The 8,234-nt window shown below is 34.8% G+C and overlaps 1 pseudogene; it reads right to left on the reverse strand.

The window, feature by feature from the left end:
• Positions 1 to 577: 577 nt before the first annotated feature.
• On the reverse strand, positions 578 to 5,125 carry LOC110192242 (NSFL1 cofactor p47 pseudogene; annotated as a pseudogene).
• Between the last annotated feature and the right edge of the window lie 3,109 nt (positions 5,126 to 8,234).

Genomic DNA, 8,234 nt, shown 5'->3' on the forward strand with positions numbered 1-8,234 from the left:
GAGTTGTGAGGATAGAATGAGATGATTTTTAAGGTGTTATATAAATGTTAGCCATTATTATTATAATAAAAGCATTGCCTTGCTGCAGTGAGAGCAGTTGAGATTAGATAACATAAAGCATCTGTGTATCATTGACATAACTTTTCCACTTTTTTGTCAGTTGATTCTCCTGTTTTTAGTTTAATTTTTTAAAGGCCTCAAGATAATTTCACTTAATTGGGGCTTTTGCTGAGCTTTCTAACTTGTATTTCTCTTCACTGATTCTCATTGTTTAATGAAGCAATACTATTCATAATCTTCCACCATCCTCCTCCATAAGATTTTTGTATGTTTTTATTAATTTTTAAAAGTTCACCAATCCTAACAAAACCTAGGAAATAGAACTAAAGATAAAACAAAAGCCCAAGAAAGATTTAAAAACCCAGAGCTAGGGAGAGACATGACACCATACTGCCCATGGCATACAGGAGACAGAGTGACAATTGGGAAGTGGGGAGAGAAGGGTAGGAGAGAGTAAAGTTCAGAGAAAGAGGAGGAGGACAGGGAGGGAGTAGTGAGGGTGGGGGGAGGGCAGGTGTCATACTAATTGCTGGACAATGACAGTATTGAGCAGGCTTCCCTCCTTCAAGGTGTGGTTCTCATAGGTCAGGTCTCTATTTGGAAAGGTGGCCACAAGGACAAAGCTCATGGATGCCATCACTGCCTGAGCATTAACAATAAAAAGCTGCGTATCACTGATTCTGTGACAGTGGTTAAATTTTTGGTGCAGTCTTCTACCATCAGCAAGCCAAATTCGGACATTGGTTATAGGCTTTATCTCATCAATTGTGACAAATGAACTGGCTTTGGCTTCATTTTTTGCCTGCTAGGCTGGAGAGTTTGTGTTCATCAGCACAAGGATAAACTCATGGCTGATTTTTACCACTGAAAGCTCTTTTATCCTTTACAAAGTCCTCTTCTTGGCACTCCTCCATGTTCAAGTTGGCCTGTCTGCCACATGATAACCTTTTTAGCTCTATAGGTATTTCTTCTCTACAGATATAGTAGAAACTGGGCATGTGATGGGTGTTGGTAGCTTCTCAGCTCACTGCTGCTAAGATGGTAAGCCTCAGCACCACTTGAAAAAAGCTACTCTGGAACCTACTCTTTGAGAGTTTCAATTACTTTATGCACATCTTAGTTTGACTATTGTTGTGTTTCTCCTACTATATAGGCAGACTCCTTTTTCTGAGTCTTCCCTGAGATGGCACTTGCTCCTTGCAAATGTTTTTGGCTTGTGAGTATCATCAGGGCTCTTGGCCATTTGACCTACAGCTTCTGCTGCACATTCTTTGGCACCCTTGAAGAGGCATTACACCAGTTCATGGGGCTTTTCAGCCGGGAGCTAGCTGATAATTTGATGTCTACTTCTCTCTGAGCCTCCAGCAGAAAATCTGAACATAAGAAAGGTTTCTTTGACATTCTTCATCTTCATTATCTTGAAGATGAACAAAGTTTCTGTTGGCTGGGAAAGTGATAAGATCTTTATCACTTCTATATACAAAAAAAAAAGGCTGTCCAGGGTAATCTGCTCATCCCATCCAGATGATTTGAGGAAGAAGCAGGCCCTGATCGCCCAGGGCCTTGGGCGCTACCATAAATTCTCTAAGCACCTCCTGCCACTTCAACCTCCACAAGACTTCATAAGCAATTTTATATTCTATATTAGTGCTGCCCTTGGCTATCACATCTCTACACTTGACGAAGATCAAGTATTTGATAGTTAACAATGGTTCCTGGGTTCTTTTGATCTCATTGTACTGACTGACTTACATTGGTTAAAGTAGTTCCTAAAGTAATAGTGATTGTGTGTAATTATATTTGTATTGATTTTTTTAAATCCATTACCTTTTTTTTTCATTAAGCAGTTTATTTAACTAGATTAGGTTGAAATTGCCTGAATTGTATGCTGTTTTTTTTTCTCATTTTTATTCTGTCTTCTAATTTGGAACTGGTTCTGATCTTTGCTCTAACAAGTTAATAGTCTGACTATATATAAAGAGCTGGCATACAAATGACTTCCACATCAATAGCCAGTCATTTTTTGTTAGAAAGCAATTAATTTTATTTTTATGCTATTTGCTATAACAAATTCTTTTTTGCATCTTCCATATCTCTAGCCAATTATTTCCTCCATGATATTATTATTTTATTTTTGTGATACACTATTTGCTGCTTACCATTTCAGCTTTTTTCTAAGTCAGACCCACAACTGTATTCAAGCCACCACAACAAAGAGTCCGTAAGGTTATTTAGCTTTTTGATTACTTCTCCCTCAGCAAGAACTCCTCAGATCCACTGGGTAACAAAATTGTTTTCATGTCCCATCATGCCATGGACAGCTAATATAAGGGCCATGCAAATCACCCTGGAGCTTTCCTTAGCAATACTGGAGGGATCACGATAGAAGTAGTGACTTTGTCTTGCATTCCTACAGCTATTCACAAATCACTGCCATCTTTACACATTAGACTTGCGTGTGGGATAGGTGGTACAATATAGACAGAAAATGAGTAAATACAAGGTAATGTCAGGAGAGCGAGAGCACTAATAATTGGGAAATCAGAGAATACTTCAGAGGAGAGATGGCTTAGGATTTGAGGCTTAAAAGAAGGTAACTATTTAGGGAGGCAGGGATGAGAAAGGAACTGTATGGCTTTTATGAATGCATGAAAACAAGAGATGGGATCTCAGCTAGGAAAAGCAATAGTCCAATTTCACTAGAACACAGTATGTGAAGAACAGTAACATGAAATAACTGGAAAAGCTAGATTTTGGAAGGCCTTATACCCCAAATAGGTCAGTGATTGACCCTGCCATCTTTGCAAAAAAAGTTTCAGTCATGTCCGACTTTCTGTGACCCCATTTGGGGTTTTCTTGGCAAAGATACTGTAGTAGTTTGTCATTTACTCCTCCAACTCATTTTACAGATGAAGAAACTAAGGCAAACAGGGTTAATCTATCTAAAAAAAAAGGAAAAGAAAAAAGAATCAAAGAATTAAAAAAAATTAAAGCTGTCTTATGAGCATCAATTTGGGTAGGTAGGTGGCGCAGTGGTTAGAGCACTAGGCTTGGAATCAGGAAGCCTCATCTTGGGTTCAAATCCAGCCTCAGACACTTACTAGCTGTGTGACCCTGGGCAAGTCATTTAACCCTGTTTGTCTCAGTTCCTCGTGTAAAATGAGCTGGAAGACATGGCAAACCACTCCAGTATCTTTGCCAAGAAAACCTTAAAACGGGTCATGAAGAATCTGACTCAACAACAACATAACCATTAGTTAATCTCTAAATAAGCTCCCTATCCAACAATAAGAGAACTGAAAAAGAAGGCAATATGGTGCAGTATAAAGAATGCTAGATTTGGAGTCAATGGACTTTGATTTGAATCCCAGATCTGCCACTTACTACCTCAGTATCCTTGGGAAAGCCATTTAATCTATCTAGACCTCAGGTTTTTAATTTCTAAAATGAAGGAGTTGGTCTTAATGACCTCTAAGGTTTCTTGCAGCTCTATTGACTCCATAATTCTACAATCTTATGGACTACAACAATGCAACTATATTTCAGGATACTCAAAGAACCAACAAATATAACTAGTGAGCTACTAACAGTGATCTTGGAAAAAGAGAATAGGAGATAAAGTGCCAAAATAAAGAAAGGGGGAATTTTGATCCAATTTTCAAAAAAGGGATGAGAATAGACTCTATAAATTATAAGCCAATAAATTTATCTTCTATTCCTGAAAAAAATTATGTAATATACTTCTTTTGTTTTTTGGTTTTTTTAGGCAATTGGGGTTAAGTGACTTGCCCAGGGTCACACAGCTAGTTAAGTGTCAAGTGTTTGGTCTGAGGCTGGATTTGAACTCAGATCCTCCTGACTTCAGGGCTGGTGCTTTATCTACTGTGCCACCTAGCTGCCCCTGTAACATACTTTTAAAGGAATGGTTTGTAAACATATTGAAAAGGAAGCAGTAATGACAAAGAGCCAGCATGACTTTATTAAGAATAGTTCAAGGCTTGTGAACCTCATGCCATTTTGTAGGCAGGGATACTACAGCGGTAGATTAGGGGATGCCATAGGTATAGATAACCTATATTTAATTTTTTAAAAAGCTTTTATTAATGTGGTTTAACTTCAGTTATTTCCTGGTATGCTCCCAGACAAATCAGACCTTCCCCATTATAGAAAGAAAAAGTTAAACAAAACCAATAAACATTCTTACCGAATGTGACAGCTTTTACCACATTCTGGCTACAATCTACTACTTATTAAAAGAAGGTGAGTATTTAATTATCTATTCCCTGGGGCTGAGATTAGTCATTACAATTAACTAGAGTTCAGTTGATTCTTAGTGTTTTTTTATTTATATTATTGAAGTCATTGTGTATATTCTTCTGCCTGTTTGCATCATTCATACATGTTCCCATGTTTTTCTAAATTCTTCATATTCATTATTTTAATGGTACATTTTCTGTCCATTATATTCACATATCATAATTTATTCACCTGTTACCAATCAATGGGCACCTGTTTTATTTCTACATTGTTGCTGTTTTGATAACTGCTATCGACATTTTGGCATATGAAGACCCTATCTTTTTTTTGTCTTTGACATACTTGAGTTTTATGCCCAGTAGTAATCACTATTTCAAAGGATATGAGGAGGTTACTGACTTTTCTAACATAATTCCAAACTGTTTACAGAATGGTTGTTTACAACTTGACCAACAGTGAGTTAGTGTGCCTGTCTTCCTCAAATTCCTCTGATACTATATTTATATCTTTTATCCTCTCTATAACCCTGAGGGATATGAAGTAGAACCCCAGAGTTATTTTAATAGACATTTATCTTACTTATTACTACTTTGGAGAACATTTTCAGAATACAATTAGTAATTCTTTTAAAAAGAATTATACTGCTTTTTTTACATCATCAGAATTTCACCCAATATTACTTTCTCTATTACTTTCCAAAGAGCCATCTCATATAACAAACATTTTGAAAGAAAAAAAGAGGAAGCAAAAATCATTACAACTGATCAATACATGAAATCTGAAAATATATGCAACATACCACACCCATGCACCTCCCATGTCAACAAAAGTGGGGTGTAGGTGTCCTATCATATATTTTCTTTGGAGACATGCTTGTTCTTAGTAATTCTGCAACACTTACTTTGATTTTTTTTTTTCTGTGGTTGTTCTTTCCATTTACATGGATATCGTCATTGTGTATGTTGTTTTCTTGGTTCTGTTCACCTGACTTTGCATTAGACCTTTCCATGTTTCTCTACTCATACTTTTCATCTCTTATAGCTTGGTAATATTCATTAACATAACCCAATTTGTTTAGCCATTTGCCCAAAGATAGGCATCTACTTTGCTTCCAATTCTTTGCAACAACTAAAAGTAAAGCTATTATAAATATTTTAGTGTATATGGAGACTTTCTTCAATCACTGATCTACTTGTGGTAGAAGTCTAGTGTTGTTGTTGTTCAGTCTTTCTAGTCATGTCTGATTTTCTGTGACCCCATTTGGGGTTTTCTTGGCAAAGATACTGCAGTGGTTTGTCATTTCCTTCTCCAGTTCATTTTACAGATGAGGAAACTGAGGCAAACAGGGTTAAGTAACTTGCCTAGGGTCAGACAGCTAGTCAGTGTCTGAGGCCAGATTTAAACTCAGGAAGATGAGTCTTCTGGACACTAGGCCAGACACTGCACCACCTAGCCGGCCCGAGTTTAGTATTGGAATTTATAAGCCAAAGGGCATTTGGATATTTTAGTCATTCTTTCTGTATAATACTAACGTGCTTTCCAAAATGATTGTCCTAGGATCTCAGAGCAGTTTTCCTTGATAATTTCTGAAAGATATTGTCCAGGTTCTTTTTTTGATCATAGCTTTCAGTAGATTTGTTTTCCAAGGTAACTGTTTTTTCCAATTAATTATTTTATATTTTCTTCTATTTTTTTCATTCTTTTGATTTTGTTTGCCATGATGGAAAATGTTATCCACATCCAGAAAAAGAGCATACTGTTTTCTCTTTTTTTTTTTTGTTTCTTCTTTTTTTGTGGTTTTTCCCTTTGGTTCTAATTCTTCTTTACGACACAACTAATGTGGAAATACATTTAATATCATTGTACATGTATAGCCTATATCAGATTACATGCTGTCTTGGAGAAGGGAAATGAAAGGAGGGGAAGAAAATTTAGAACTCAAATCTTATAGAAGTTAATGTTGAATAATAAAATTTTTAAAAATTAAAATAAAGATCATCCTAATTCATAGCTCCACTAACTGTGCTAGTGTATTTATCTTACCATACTTACTCCAACACTGATTATTACCATCTTTTGTCATCTTTGACAATTTGCTAGGTGTGCAGTGAAAACCAGGACTTGTTTTGATTTGCATTCCTCTTTTTGTTGGTGATTTGAAGCATTGTTTCATATGGTTATTAATAGTTTTCAATTCTTTTGAGAAATGCTTATTGATATCCTTAGGTCATTTATCGGGGAATGGCTTTTGGTGATTATATACACACACGTGCATACATACACAAATCTGTTTGTCAGTTGTATATCTGGGACATAAAACCCTTCTCTAAGAAATTTGATTAAAAATTATCATTCAACTCCTTTTCTTATTCTAGATTCTAGATTTTAGTTTCATGTAATCAAATTTATCTATTTTTACCTTTTATAATTGACTCCATTCCTTGTTTGGTTAAGAATACATCTCCTATTCATAGTTCTTCTACTTCTTTAATATCAAGGTCCAATGTACATTTCAAATTTATTGTGGAATATAGCATAAGATGTTGGTATAAGCCTAATTTCTTCTAGACTATTTTCCAGTTTTCCCAGCCATTTTTATAAATTTTTTTTAACTTATGTTTTCTTGGTTTATTGAACAGTTCCATTATTTTTGATTCTTCCTTGTCTAATCTGTTCTCTTGATCTAATTCTCTAGCTTTTAACCAATAACCAATGGTTTTAATTACTGCTTCTTTGTATTTGAGGTCTAGAAGTAACATTCCCTCTTTATCTCTTTTTAATTGTTTCCCTTGATATTCTAGATCTTTTGCTTCTCCAAATGAATCATATTATTTTATTGCATTCTGCAAAGTATTGCTCTGATAGTTTGATTGATATAGCATTAAAAATGCAAATTAACTTTGGCAGTACAGTCATTTTTAATATATTGGAATATCCCAGCCATGAACATTCCTCCAGGCACTTATATTGTTTACACAATACTTTCTTTAAGGTACACTTTGAAATTAAATATATATAAGAATTTTGTGGACTTTGATAGGCTAATCCTTACACATTTTATGCATTCTCTAGTTATTTTGTGCAATAGTTCCCTTTCTATTTTTTCCCCTTGGATTTAGCTATAACTATATAGAAATGCTGTTGATTTTTGTGGATTTTGTAGCCTGAACTTTGCTGAAGCTATTGTCTAAATCATGTCATTGATAAATAGGGATGCCTTTATCTCCTCTTTGCCTATCTTTATATCTTTAATTACTTCCTTTGGCTAACTGCAATTGCTAGCATTTCTAGAACTACATCAAATAATAACAAAAAATGAACATCCTTGCTTTTACTCCTGTATTTACTGGGACAGCTTCTAGTAAGTTCCTTTTGGTTTTATATTATCATTTATATTAAAATATATTTTACTATTTATATAAAAAAAGATCGCTCTATGCCTATTCTTCATAGGACTTTTAGTATGATTGATGGACATTGTCAAAGACTTTTTATACATCTATAGATAAATCATGTGGTTAGGGATGCTTTTGTTTTTCATATGATTGTTATTTTTTTCTTAATGTTGAACCATTCATGCATCCTTTGCATAAATCCAACTTGATCATAATGAATTTTTTCTTTGATAATTTGCTATAGTCCATTTAAAATGATTTTATTTAAAATTTATAAATATTCATTAATGATTTTGCTATGTAGTTCACCTTCTTTGCTTTAACCTTCCTTGGTTTAGGTATTAGAACTATATTTGTCCCATAGGAGTCAGAGTGCTTTCTTTCTCAGTTTTTGATAGTTTTTGTACATTGATTCTAATTATCAAAGTTTAATAGAATTTCCTTGTGAAACAATCAGGACCAGAAATTTCCCCTTCTCCCTCTCCACTTTGGTAATTCCTTTAATACTAGTAATGCTTCTTT

This window comes from Phascolarctos cinereus, unplaced genomic scaffold (assembly GCF_003287225.1).
Source record: "Phascolarctos cinereus isolate Bilbo 61053 unplaced genomic scaffold, phaCin_HiC Scaffold_3;HRSCAF=262, whole genome shotgun sequence".
NCBI classification, from domain to species: Eukaryota; Metazoa; Chordata; class Mammalia; order Diprotodontia; family Phascolarctidae; genus Phascolarctos; species Phascolarctos cinereus.